Source organism: Drosophila biarmipes, chromosome 3L (genome assembly GCF_025231255.1).
Source record: "Drosophila biarmipes strain raj3 chromosome 3L, RU_DBia_V1.1, whole genome shotgun sequence".
NCBI classification, from domain to species: Eukaryota; Metazoa; Arthropoda; class Insecta; order Diptera; family Drosophilidae; genus Drosophila; species Drosophila biarmipes.
The window spans coordinates 1,882,416-1,897,251 of record NC_066613.1 but is presented as its reverse complement, the minus strand read 5'-3'; the positions used below and the strand labels follow the sequence as shown (position 1 = coordinate 1,897,251).

Below are 14,836 nucleotides of genomic sequence, written 5' to 3'. Positions count from 1 at the left end.
ATAATTCTAAGGGGTGAATAAAAACCTGTGACCACCCGGGGATGAGTGTCCAATTTTCTGGTCGAAAATGTAGATCTCCTCCTGGTGGCTGGTCTTCGTCTCTATTTACGTAAGTCTCTTTTCCTGACCCAGGCTTATCCCTCACGGAATATAATACAAATATTTATATTTTAACTGCACTCACATCAACAGGTATTTTTTATCACTCACTGGGTAGGAATTTAACTTCTGCAAATATTTTTTTTTCCCAACAGAACCCTTTAATCACTCTTGCTAGTTTTAGTTTTCCAAGCCTCTCTCCGCCAAAAACCACTCAAACTTTCCGAATTTAAACCTTGGTTCATTTGGAAGTTATCCGGTTTGAGGATACAGTTCCATGACTTGATTAAGCTGCACGATTCCTTGAGCTTACGTGTCGTCGATAGTCGTGTATCGATGTTTCGCCTATCGTTATCAGTCTTAATGTACACAGCTTTGCTAAATTCACAATTTGTACAGATTTTTGTCGTTTAGCACATAACAACCAACAAGTTTTGGTGCCATCTGCAATGAAGTTCATATTTTTTAAACACCAACATGGACCTTGATGGAGTTGGTCCGAGATATCAATAACATCCCATTTGTTTGCATTTCTTAATGTACCAGCCGATTCGTCTTTTTTAAATTGGTACAATTTTTCGCTGCTTGACAGTATGACCTTGCTACAAGCGATGAGGGTGTACTATAGTCACACTACAATGAAGGTTTATTGACTAGAAATACACGTGCTTTAAGAAATGATAAAAAGTCGATACAAATCGCCTCATCGAAATAAACCGGCTAATTAATATTTTACGAGTGGAGTTTTTATGGTTTTATGAATTTGGTTGATTTCTGCACTTGAAGTTTGCACTCCAAAAGCTGAGTTATGGGGAAATTGTTGTCGGTGCAGCACCAAGGATTTTTTCAACGTCTCAAAACTCAGCAAATTATCTGATCGTGAAGGAAATGTTCATATGTTTATTTGAAGGAAATTATGTCCTTGCCAAGACCTGGCAACTGTTGCAACACAAAGTACATTATTTGCTAAAGATAATGTTATTTAAAAGAGTACCCAACTTCAAAAATGTTTCAAAATTGTATTTTGCAGCTGCTCAAAATTCAGCGCAGAGTCAGTCATATTGAAAATGCTGCCAGAATGGAAAAATATCGCACAAGATAAGTCTTAAGGAGAGTGCGTTAAACGTGTGGCGCATTCGTGGAAATAGGGTATTATCCAAGGCAGTCCTAAAATACTAAAATAGCGAATAGTGAAAACCGCGCCTAAATCTGATAAATATGTACAAAAGGTGATTAACACAGCAAGCCGTACTGATTACACAAAAAAAGACAATACATTTTAAACAATAAAAATTTAAGAAAGTTTAAATATGTCTAATGCGTTTTCTGAAGAAGGAATTGGAAAACAAATGGATCGTTGTGTCTCCGACACATTAGTTAAAGGATGTGAGTAATGGCCTTTATGTAACATATGCTTACAAGTATGTGTTTATGCTATAGATATTCCATGAAACCATTTTAGGAAAAAAATTGAATTTTTATTTACAAAAGTCATACCAAAACTTACAATGTAGAAAGTATTTTTTTGATATTCGATGCCGTTACAAAGTATAATGGTGAGATGGAATGTGTTCCGACTCCGGCGCACTTTTTTATTTCACCTGGCTATCAGATATCTGTAGAGCCATAGCCACAGACTCACAGATTAAAATGCTTTTTGATTTGTATACCCTTGCGTTTCCCACCCCTTCAGTTCCAAAATAAAAGTTCTGGCGCACGGTGGAGTTTTCCCATCGGAAAATTGTATGGGATGTCCGTTTTTCCTAGGGGAAAATATACAGGACATTTTTTTATCGAAGTCCCCCAGGATTTCCCCTGTTCTTTATACTCATTTTTCCAGGGGCTTTCCCGTGCAAGGGACACGTCCCGGCGAAATCCCATCGGAAATTCGTGATTTTTCCATGCACAGGAAACGCGCTAGGAAAATCCCCATGCATTTTCTCGTGCAAGGGACTTTCCTGTGCACGGGACACGTCCCAGGGAAATCCCGTCGGTAATTATTAAATACATATTAATTAACTTCATTTATATCATTTACATTTTCTGTAGAAGTACAATTATTATTGAGAAGTCTATTTTTTTTTTTTGGATAATTTGCTTTTAAAATTTAAAATTGCTTTTCTTTTCGAGTCCTTCGAATCCCGGTCCAACGCTCCTGAAAAAAGGGCATGTGCTTAAAAAATATGTTTTACTTGTATACTTGTATATTTACCTTTTCAAACTGCTTTCATCACGCCACTTTTGGGTAACGGAACCGGAATTTTTTGGGTCATGTTATAAAACCTATAAAGGATCAACGCACATCTTCAACTTAAGGAAGCACTTTCCTGACTTGATTTTTTTTTTTTAAATATCACTTATAATAAATTTGAATGTGTCTCAGCGCACAATTTAAACAGCCGCTGCTTCACTTTTCATAACTCAAACAGAATGCACCAGGTCTTCTTCTTCTTTTGGTTTTTTTTCTAAACATAACGGAGAGACGCAAAAGATATCACCGGCCGAATGTTGCTCTCTGAGAGCCGATGGCTGTCAGATTATAAGACACAGAAAGAGAGGGTAATATCTGAAGATCTGCCTCTCTTTTTTGCCAAAATGCTTTCGTCGGAAGTCTTCTACGCTGCTCCGAATTCTCGGCTGACGTCGACAGCAGCGTACAGTTTTATGCCGAAAAAAAAAACAAAACAGCTTTTTGCGCTCGGACATGCACCGGCGACGGGAACTCCTGCAGAACTGAAGGGATCCTATAAAGTACATATGTGTATATAATAAGAATATATATTTCTTGCTACTGTCTCGAATAATGGTCATAATCACTGAGAAAAAATAACTTCAATTTGTCACTTTAAAATTCTTGGGATAGGATAGGATAGGAGTGATATAAAACAAGAAATGAAGTTAAGTTCGGCAAGCCGAAGTTTGTATACCCTTGCAGTTATAAGAAATAATAAACGTTAGTAACACGGTGTGCAATTTGTAAGCATTATTGGTAGCTTTAGTAATATTTATTTATTTCTTACATTATTTCCTTATAGCCTAGCCGGAAAAATAAATTTAAAGAAAAATACAAAATCTTAAGAGTTAGATAATAAACTATAAACATTACATTAAGATATTATTATTATATTTCAGGTGGTGGCCTTTTTCTTGGATTTGCCGGGTCGCTGTTATTTTTTAAAAGACGAGCATGGCCCGCATGGGTTGGAGCTGGATTTGGCATCGGCGTCGCATATAAGACATGTGAAAAAGATTTGAATGCTTTTAAGTGATAATGATCCCATGAAAATTTAAATAAACCATTTATTATTGACTGACTGCTTTTATAATTGCTCAGATGAGAAATCAATTTTAAAAGGAAATTTATATATTCGGAGCGTTCGTGACACGGTAAAATGTTAATTGGGATAGACCAACAGAAACGAGCGTACAATGTTTACATCGAAACAGATTTAAACATAATATCTAAATTTCGTTACCTCGTTGAGGTATTTAATGTATATCAAATGAATTTTAAAAATAAAACGCGAATTGTTTTTAAAGTTTATATTTCATGCGCACTGTTGCCCTTGATCAAACATCTCATTTTCAAAAGGGTGGCCCTGACTTGGTTTCATTTCTAAAATTTGTTTGTCCCCTTTCAGTACTACTTTAAAAGCTTTGAAAATTGAAAAACTGTTCAAGTTGCTAGAACCAAAATTTACGTGGTCGTTCAAGATCAAATTGTATTTAGTTTTTGAAAATATTGACAATAAGGTATTGTAATCCTCAAGTTGCATAATAAGTCATTAAATACAGTTCGTAAATAATCATACTTATTTTTGAAAAAAAATTTCATTATGGACCCTTTGTAAAGAGTTGTATACCCAAATAAGGAAGGACGTAAGGCAATGTTCAATTATATATTTTGATTTATTGTTTAAAAAATAATTAGCATAAGCATAAGTATTGTAGGAAACTTTTCTCGCTTCGTTAACGCTGCTCCAAATTTATATTTCGCGACTACCCGTGACCAAAGAAAATGCATTACATCCTTTTGGGACTAATCGGAAAACTGAACTGTTTCGCTGTAGAGGGGGCCCGTTATTTCCCACTGTAAAGCACTCCGTTTTTATTAAATTTTTTTTAGGCTAAAATTTAATAATATGAAGTTGAGGTTGGTCTGGAATACCCCTTGATTCCATATGGTATCTAGCATTTGAGTTACGTCTTTGGCGGTTTGTAACGACGCTTTTCAGGAAAATCTAGATAACACATATCTCTCAGATGGTAAACCCGTTGTGTCAAATTCGGACTTTAGTTATCCAACCAAAAACATCTTGGAAATCTTTGAATGCTGACAAACTGAGGGGTGGGATATAGATTTTTTCGAAAAAAGTTCTGGTTGGAACATATGTCGTATGCGTAATTTTAAAGCATTCTTTGAGGACTATTCGCAAGGTCTAAATTTCAATCTCCATTTAAAAGGTTTTGCGAAATTGTGCGATTTATCGGAGTTATATGGGTCAAAATATGTAATTTCTTACATTTTTTTTAAAAGATGCACTTAGTCCATAATCTATACTTTTGGAATGTTTAAAAATATTTGTATGATGCTTTTACTAATTGATGTTTTCTATGATGTTTTTACTAATTGACCAATAATTATTATGGCATTAAAAAAATAAACTTTTTTAAATGTTTGAAAATAAAGTTTTATTAAATCTAAGATCCATAATAAAGCCTAAACAGCTAATACAATATACAAAAGCAAGCCATGTTCTGGCACTTTACAGCTACATTTTGTGACTGACAGCAATCTTTCATTGTTTCTCGTTCAGATAAATTAAAGGAGACGAAAAACCCGATTTGCTAACCGATTTTCGTCCAGCTGCCTTTAGTGAATTTAGTAAAAAGTTTATTTTCTGTAATGTTTTTCAAAAATACTCAGTGGAAGCGGCCTTTAATTGTTAGGGAATATACCTTCGAGATATTTAAAGTTGCCCACTATAACACAGAACTAGAATGGACCTATGAAAATTTCTGGAGATTTTAAAAGATACGACCCGTCACTCGGCTTAAGGGAGTATTTAGGTTTAGATACATTTTAATATATGGTAATGTGGGTGGCAGAAACATTTAAGCGTATTGGCCGTTTGTGGGCGTGGCAAAGGTTTTTCCAATCGATACGTATCGATGAAACAAATTCATTTCAGTTAAAACTTTGTGGGAAAACTTTTTAACTCCAACTATAGGAGAGATCTCTGCGTTGATACGGACAGACGGACAATGCTAGATAGAATCGGCTGGCGAACCTAATCAGGAATGTACTTTTTGTCTGAAACCCTTCTACGAGTAACGGGGATACAATAGATAGTTTGGAAAAAGTTTGGTCCTAATATTCTGAATTCCACTTGACAAATTTTAATATGAACAAATCTAGTACAACATATACAAGACACTAACCATAGCGCTATGTTAAGTTTCCCACCGTAGCAAAGAACATGAATAGACTTATGGAAATTTTTGAAGATTTAAAATAGTAACAACGAAGAATGCTTTAATCGAGTGCCTTGACTATCGGATACCCGTTACTCAGCATAAGAGAGCAAAAAGGAAATGGATATATGTATATAATCAGCGCCATCCAGACGCTTTTTCAATATATGGTAATGTGGGCGGCACAAGACTTGTCTGTTATAGTTTTGCGATGTCTTCGGCGGGAGGGCAATCTTGAGATATTTTAAGTTCTACATAACCGCGGTGATGTAGATGTGCGATTCTACGTTCCAGGCTGGAGTTTTAAGTGAGTGTGCTAAGTGTTAGCATCACCTCCAAGGATTAGTTCCTAGAGATAGAAGGGGAGATTGAGAGTGGGAGATTTAGAGAATTATAGAGACATAGAGAGAAATAGAAATAAAGTCTTGGAAAGAGAGATAGATAGAATGCGGTAAGAAAAGATAGAAAGTGGTACAAAGAAAAGGAGAGAGAGAGAGAGGTGTGGTGTAAGTGTGCAGGGATGTCCTTTCTCTTATATTTCTTACATTTCGGCCTTTAAAGCGCGATTGGTTGAACGTATTTTATTTTGTTAATTAAGATTAACGTAATGTTGGCATTGGTCAGTGCAAAGATAATATAAGCTACGAGATGAGTAACGGCCGTACAACGGAATGTACGGCAAAATTTTCTGTGCGGATTTTCGATCTTGCTAGTGTGCGTTGTCCGTGTAAAGGTCTTTCGTTGGGTTGGTGTATAATTCGTGTGGTCTGCTGATATAAGGGCACAATCTCGCATTTGACTAACGGCCGGTGTCAATGGATTTCAACACCGACGGGGAAAAACTTTTTTTATGCAATCGGACTTTTTTTTAACAAATTGATAAAATGAACATGGTGTTCATTTTGTTTTTAACAATCTCTATGGTGTTAAGCCCATGTTTCAATTGACTGTTTAAAAAGGTTGATGTAATACATCATCGATGTTTATTTAATACTAAATCGATGTTTTGGTCGATTGTTATTGAAATGTAAAGTGTCAGTAAGCTTAGATATTTTTTTAAATCTTTGACACATAATTTAAACAATAATAACTTAAACAAAATATATCTAAAAAATGGTTCGGGTATGAAAACAAAATTAAAAATAGGAAAAATAAAAAAAAACCTAAAATATATATATATATAAAAACCCAACAAAAATATTATTTAAAAAAAAGGTTAGAAATCCAGCTTTCATGCCTGTTAATCAAATCCATTATCCACGAGCCACCAACAACCGCAGAGCGCCATAGCCCGCTTATAATATCATTAATAATCATTAGATTTGAGTACAAGGTATATATTATAATTTTCTCAGCGCCGTTTTTAATTCGAAAATTATTTCCTTATAGTCTATAAGCTAGACAAACAATAAACATAAATTAAAGATATTATGTTATATTTCAGGTGGTGGCCTTTTTCTTGGATTTGCCGGGTAGCTGTTATTTTTTAAAAGACGAGCATGGCCCGCATGGGTTGGAGCAGGATTTGGCATCGGCGTCGCATATAGGACATGTCAAAAAGATTTGAATCCCATGAAAATTTAAATAAACCACTTATTATTGACTGACTGCTTTTATAATTACTCAGGTGAGAAATCAATTTAAAAAGGAAATTTATATATTCGGAGCGTTACACAGTGGGCCAAGTATCTCTGCTAGTGGAATTTTAATAACAACTCGGGTAATAAATTTATATTTTATTGAAAATTTAACTTAATCTTGACATATCCTATATTAATGTGTTACCTTAAGTAAATCTCATACATTTCATATAAAAAATATAGTGAATTTTGTAACTTTATAGTCTTTCAAAAAATATATTTTTAAACATTTTAAATTCCATAAACCGTTATATGAAAATAATACGAATAACTTTAAAAAATTATAAACATATATATTAGGGCTATTCAGAATCCGATGTGTCCGAGTCGACCAATAAATTGTTAGGAAAAGCAAGCAGCTTGATAACATCCTTATCTACATTAACGGGCTTTTGGATAACTGTGATGGCTTAGATAAGGATGTTATTAAAAATAAATAACCCATTTATAACATCTTGCATCGTATTAACTCTTTTGTCTTTCCTAGAGTGGTTCAGTCGTATTCTCCTGAAATCTTTATTCCTGGCTTTGAGTGCCTCTTCAGACATTAATCCAATAGGCAGACTTACATGGTTTATGACGTCTGCACCATGAATAAATATTTTGTGAATGGACGCGGGCATGTAATACCATGGGTATAATTCGGCCGTTTCCATAGCATATGAGCGAAATTTCATTTCCCATTTCCTCTCTAATTGAAAGTCGATAAAAAATGTGTAAAATACATTCGGAAAATCGTATCCAGGCATGAAGGGTTGACAGCCCATATCACAGATCACCAAAATTCTTCCTTGGTCTGCCAATATCAATAGTTGACGTTACATTATGTAATATCAGTGGCATATCAAACCATTTCTGATTTTTTTTTTTCAAAAAATGCTTTGTTGTAATGGAATGTTTTCCATTTTGTTGTATGCCGGCTACCAAAATTTGACAATTTCTTTTTAATTTCTTGTTGTTCAACTTCAGATAAACAGCTGCTTTTTGAAATTTGCCCGAACACATATTCGGTAAGCACCAACATTTTTTTCTGCTACACTTTCGCTAAGCCACAAGGCAAAAAGACATCTCCTAGGGACTGACATTCGCCCTATAAAGTGTAATAGACTATGAATCAAAAGCATATTAATAACAATATATTTTTAGGCTACACATACATAGACTAATCACGAACACATTATTTACATTTAGTACATACCTTAGTTTAACGAAAACAATGGTTACTTCACTAAAAAAATTGTCAATTTGAGTATTTTTCAAATTATTAAACGCGACTCACAATTAACCTCAAAAATATGCATACACACGTGAAAAACATGAGATTACTTCGAAAGCTCACAATTGATCACAACAGCCATTTGAAAGCGTTTAACAAGCTTTTGTGAGCTTCATAGAGTGTTACCATTAAAATGAAACAAAATTTAAGCAATTATTAAACAATTTTATTTGGACTTTTATTCCGCCAAATGTCTCATTGGGCCCACGAATTAATTAGTAAAATGTTAATTGGGATAAACCAACAGTAACGAGTTTACAATGCTTACATCGTAACACATTTAAACATAATACCTAATTTTCGTTTTCTAAGTTGGTTTGAACTTTCTTTAAACGTAAGAAGCCCATAATAAGAGCATAAGCATTTTGATTTCAATATGTGCAAATTAAAATTCTCTTAGCAAATTCGTTAAAATAATTTATTTTTTATTTTTTTTCTTACTTTTCTTATTTACAAGTTCACAACACTTTCTTAGCATTGTACTTATTCACTGCTCTCAATACTTACAGTAGAAGGACCACGGCGATATTGCTTACAGTAGAAAGACCGTGGAGCAGCAATTCTTTACAGTTCAAAGAGCGCGGCGCAACTGGAACATTAGAATGAATTCATTGGAGTGGAGAAGACTATTAAGAACTCTGATTTTGGTGAGAAAGCTGACTAAGAAGTTATCAGCTAGAAGTTGTTTACAAATTAGGTAAGGGGCCTGGAATCTTGGGTTGGATAATTTGAATAAGTTTTCAGTGTTCTTCATCAGCTAAACCATTTAAAAATAAGTTTGATTCCAAAAACATTTGATATAAAAAAAAAATAAGTTGCCGGATAGGATGGCGTGCTTTGCAGATGTTGACTATATAATATTTAAAAAGAATGAAAATATGATCCGTTTTTAAGTAACTGCTGGTAACTTTGCTAAGTTTTCAAGAAATTTGCTTTTTTTATACATAAAAGGCATACAAAACGGTCAAAAGGACTTTAATTTCAATATGTGCATAAATATATTAAACTAAAAATAAATCAGAATATGACCCCTTTGTATAGGATTACTTCAAGCGTAACAAGACCTGATAAGTTTAAAATGGTTTTGGTGAGATTAATGACCCGTATATAGGTAACTGCTGGTTTTACATGTTTTTTGGGAAATGGGCCTAATTTAAATAAAAAATCACAGAAAACGCGCAAAAGGACTTCGATTTTACTATGTGTATTTATATTAAAATTATATAAAAAAGGACGGAATAATTTATATTACTACGACTTATTAAAGTTCGCATATTAATAATTAGCAAACTACTTGAGTAAGAAGGCAACCTGACGTTTTTATCCAAATTCAAACCATGTAGGGCAAAAAAAAAAGAAATTATTTCTGTACGGCCGGTATACGGTCAACGTGCACTTGATATTGTGGACTCCTAAGCGAAGAACAGTATACCTAATAAGGACGGACAAGGGAGGGAAATAATTATTTGATAGAGCGTGGATCATTAAATTCTGTAGAGCAACGCTTCCTAAACCCAAAAACACTTATAGCTTTATTTACAGTAGAGGTTATGTGGGAATAAAATTTAAGTTAGAGTGCAGGAGAAAACCCTATTCGTTACCGGAGTATATTCGCTCCAGAGAAATGTTTTGAAAAGAGTAGCTCATGAACTTTGACCTATCCCTATAAAGTCATAACGTTGCTTTTGAGAAAGTTTAAATTCAATATTGTTTGTACTGACACCTTTCCTAGAATATATTAATATTGGACTGCAAGCAGAAAACAGACTCATTACTATTAAATGATAAACAAAGCTTAATATCGTCAGCATACATTAATACAGGAGAGTGAGTTACGATAAAGGGAAGATCAAATATAAACATAGTAAACTAAGATGTCAAATAGACCAACTTGGAAGCAGCGTTTTTGAATATAATCCTGGGATCCACCATTCAAAGAATTTGAATTCCAAGTTAAAAGATTATTTGAACACACAAACTGATCTTGTAGTTTGAATAAAAGAAGATGGTAGTTTACAGAAGCAAACGACTTACTAAAAGCTGTATATAACGTCCATCTATTACAAAAGACGTCAATTCGAGTAGGATAGTGTTGGTCGATCTTCACTTAACAAAACCATGTTGACACTTAGATGTCAGAGCACAATTGTGGCAAATTAGAGGTAATAACGCGTTCAAATGTTTTGGACAATTTGGAGATTCCCCTGTAGTTCTGGACTTTTGCACCCTTTTTGTAGAGTAAAATAATAAGAGAATATTTCCAAATAGTAGCAAAAAACAAAACTTCAGCAGACACCCAGGAAGTCCATCAGGCCCAAAAAAAAAGTTTGGCGTTATAGTTTCTAAATCACTTAGGAAACAACTTTCGGTAATTACAAAGGAAAAAATACAATTTGCCCTATTTAAGTTATTGGGGTTGTTAGGACTAGAACAATGAACAGAGCTATAAGTTAGTAAATAAGTCTGCGACTTGGGATCCGTAGATGCCTTAATACAATTTTCATACCGGTGATGGCTATGCTGTAGACTTTCGCTTAGTATTAATATTATTAAAAAACTACATGGGATCCTTTGAAAATTAAAATTTACGCTGTTTAAATAAGTAAGAGCAACCACATATCGTGACAGATCGGATAGCCCATCCGAGTTTTTGTACTTTTTATATAAATTTGTTTAAAGGCTTAAAGTCTACAACTCATTGGTAAACGAATGAGGCCTGTCTAACTTTGAAGAAGGAAGACTATCAGGAACGCATTTATTCAAAAAAGTGTTTGGGACGCTATAAAATAGTTGCGCAGCTTTTTCAACATCTAAGCATATGTATTGGAAAATCAAGTTGTTAAGTTAACTATAGTTACATTTACGAAAGCATCTAGTTTTAGTTAGAGTAATTAACCGTATCGAGTTGCGCAGCTTTTTCAGCATCTAAGCATATGTATTGGGAAATCAAGTTGTTAAGTTAACTATAGTTACATTTACGAAAGCATCTAGTTTTAGTTAGAGTAATTAACCGTATCGAGTTGCGCAGCTTTTTCAGCATCTAAGCATATGTATTGGGAAATCAAGTTGTTAAGTTAACTATAGTTACATTTACGAAAGCATCTAGTTTTAGTTAGAGTAATTAACCGTATCGAGGCAGGGGAAACAAACTGTTAGTTACAACGTGGAATGATATCGGTCTTCAGGGACAAATAGTAGGTCAATGCTAGATACCGTGACTTCAGACGGATCTAAAACAATACCAGATCTACTTGTCTGTTTAGGGCCGGTTTCTCGAGTGCCGGCTAACATTTATCGAACAGAAAAAGTCCATGCTAAGCGATTCGGCTTTTGGGGCCTCAATGTGAGAGCTAGCCCTGACAAGGCTCGACTCGATAAAGTGACAGCTATTTTTAATAAACATACTAAGATCCATAAAAAAGCCTCAACAGCTAATACAATATACAAAAGCAAGCCATGTTCTAGCACTTTACAGCTACATTTTGTGACTGACAGCACTCTTTCATTGTTTCTCGTTCAGATAAATTAAAGGAGACGAAAAACCCGATTTGCTACCCGATTTTCGTGCAGCTGCCCTTAGTGAATTTAGTAAAAAGTTTATTTTCTGTAATGATTTTTAAAGATACTCAGTGGAAGCGGCCTTTTAATGTTAGGGAATATACCATCGAGATATTTAAAGTTGCTCACATAACACAGAACTAGAATGGACCTATGAAAATTTCTGGAGATTTTAAAAGATACGACTATTAGATACCCGTCACTCGGCTTAAGGGAGTATTTAGGTTTAGATACACTTTAATATGGTAATGTGGGTGGCAGAAACATTTAAGCGTATTGGCCGTTTGTGGGCGTGGCAAAGGTTTTTTGATCAATCGATACGTATCGATGAAACAAATTCATTTCAGTTAAGACTTTGTTCTACCTTGAAAACTATGGCGTGAGCGTGGGAAAACTTTTTAACTCCAACTATAGGAGCATGAATAATAACTGTAAACAATAACTGTATAAATAATACGGACAGACGGACAATGCTAGATAGAATAGTAACAACGAAGAATGCTTTAATCGAGTGCCTTGACTATCGGATACCCGTTACTCAGCATAAGAGAGCAAAAAGGAAATGGAGATATATAAGCAGCGCGATGCAGCCGCTTTTTCAATATATGGTAATGTGGGCGGTACAAGTCTTGTCTGTTAGATAAGTGTGTCGGAGGGACACTGTTAGTTTTTTCGTAAGAAGTCTCGTGTAGTACCTCCATTTGGTTCTTTATAGTTTTGCGGTTATGTAGATGTGCGATTCTACGTTCCGGGCTGGAGTTTTAAATGAGTGTGCTAAGTGTTAGCATCACCTCCAAGGATTAGTTCCTACAGATAGAAGGGGAGATTCAGAGTGGGAGATTTAGAGAATTATAGAAACATAGAGAGAAATAGAGATAAAGTTTTGGAAAGAGAGATAGATAGAATGCGGTAAGAAAAGATAGAAAGTGGTACAAAGAAAAGGAGAGAGAGAGAGAGGTGTGGTGTAAGTGTGCAGGGATGTCCTTTCTTTGCCCATTTCAAATTTGAAATTCTTTGGTATTTTATCTTAAGGCCTAAGGATCAATATAAAATCTTTTCATTAATGTTATATTTGAGAGTGTTTTTTATGTTAGAAGCTTTTGGCTGCGCTGCCTCAAGAATAGGCTGCCAGCAGCGGCCATATACATAGGAATGTGTATGCTCACAGATAAGGCTGGTGACAGCCAGAGCTCGGTAGAGGTTGCTAAGCCATGGGAATATGCTTATATTTTTCTTATATTTCTTATATTACGGCCTTTAAAGCGCGTTTGGTTGAACGTATTTTATTTTGTTAATTAAGATTAACGTAATGTTGGCATTGGTCAGTGCAAAGATAATATAAGCTACGAGATGAGTAACGGCCGTACAACGGAATGTACGGCAAAATTTTCTGTGCGGATTTTCGATCTTGCTAGTGTGCGTTGTCCGTGTAAAGCTCTTTCGTTGGGTTGGTGTATAATTCGTGTGGTCTGCTGATATAAGGGCACAATCTCGCATTTGACTAACGGCCGGTGTCAATGGATTTCAACACCGACGGGGAAAAACTTTTTTTATGCAATCGGACTTTTTTTTAACAAATTGATAAAATGAACATGGTGTTCATTTTGTTTTTAACAATCTCTATGGTGTTAAGCCCATGTTTCAATTGACTGTTAAAAAGGTTGATGTAATACATCATCGATGTTTATTTAATACTAAATCGATGTTTTGGTCGATTGTTGATGAAATGTAAAGTGTCAGTAAGCTTAGATATTTTTTTTTTAATCTTTGACACATAATTTAAACAATAATAAATTAAACAAAATATATATAAAAAAAATGGTTCGGGTATGAAAACAAAATTAAAAATAGGAAAAATAAAATAAAATAAAAAATAATAAAATAAAATAAAATATATTTAAAAACCCAACAAAAATATTATTTAAAAAAAAGGATTAGAAATCCAGCTTTCATGCCTGTTAATCAAATCCATTATCCACGAGCCACCAACAACCGCAGAGCGCCATAGCCCGCTTATAAGCCACGTCAGCAATGCGTCTTTTCTGTAGATTCCTTTTCGTAAACATAGTTAAAGAATCGTCAATTGAGAGTGTCGTGAGCATGATAGCATGAGAGTCTGGTCTTTGGTTAGTGCTTACTGGCTACAACGAGAGATGCTATAGCATCTTTCACAGCGAATACGAGTTAATGGTAACCAACTAAAACCGTTGTATACGAGCTTTGGGTTGAACTGGATCATTAATAATCATTAGATTTGAGTACAAGGTATATATTATAATTTTCTCAGCGCCGTTTTTAATTCGAAAATTATTTCCTTATAGTCTATAAGTTAGACAAACAATAAACATAAATTAAAGATATTATGTTATATTTCAGGTGGTGGCCTTTTTCTTGGATTTGCCGGGTAGCTGTTATTTTTTAAAAGACGAGCATGGCCCGCATGGGTTGGAGCTGGATTTGGCATCGGCGTCGCATATAGGACATGTGAAAAAGATTTGAATCCCATGAAAATTTAAATAAACCATTTATTATTGACCGACTGCTTTTTTAATTAATTGCACAGATGTTTCAGAGTTTGCAGAAATGTTGGAATGTGTTCCAAAGACTTTGCTCGTGTTTGGGTACCGAAAGCCTTAAAAAGTGCCCACCAAAACTTCTTCTGCGACCCTACAACATAATACGGCAATAAAACCTCAATCAATTGAAAGTCGTCCTATCTATCCAAATGTGCCATATAGCCCATATAGTAGTCCTTTTGGAAGTCCACATTGCAGTCGAAGACGTCCTT

The 14,836-nt window shown here is 34.6% G+C and overlaps 3 long non-coding RNA genes across 6 annotated transcripts; 2 read left to right on the top strand and 1 right to left on the bottom strand.

Annotated features, from left to right (window-relative positions):
- The first annotated feature begins 413 nt into the window (after positions 1-413).
- Positions 414-3,409, top strand: LOC108036823 (uncharacterized). The gene is made up of 2 exons (XR_001768860.2): positions 414-1,485; positions 3,232-3,409. It is a non-coding gene; the product is annotated as an uncharacterized LOC108036823 (long non-coding RNA).
- Positions 2,115-2,787, bottom strand: LOC127010864 (uncharacterized). Its single transcript, XR_007763713.1, has 2 exons — positions 2,312-2,787; positions 2,115-2,254 (listed from the first exon to the last, which is right to left on the bottom strand). It is a non-coding gene; the product is annotated as an uncharacterized LOC127010864 (long non-coding RNA).
- A 2,734-nt stretch (positions 3,410-6,143) lies between the features above and the next one.
- LOC108036824 (uncharacterized) lies at positions 6,144-14,583 on the top strand. Of its 4 annotated transcripts, none has more exons than XR_007763707.1 (5): positions 6,144-6,247; positions 7,019-7,201; positions 8,184-8,224; positions 9,000-9,187; positions 14,425-14,583. It is a non-coding gene; the product is annotated as an uncharacterized LOC108036824 (long non-coding RNA). The 4 variants fall into 4 exon arrangements; XR_007763706.1 differs by lacking the exon at positions 6,144-6,247 and adding an exon at positions 6,249-6,319; XR_007763705.1 differs by lacking the exon at positions 6,144-6,247 and adding an exon at positions 6,332-6,789.
- The last annotated feature ends 253 nt before the right edge of the window (positions 14,584-14,836 follow it).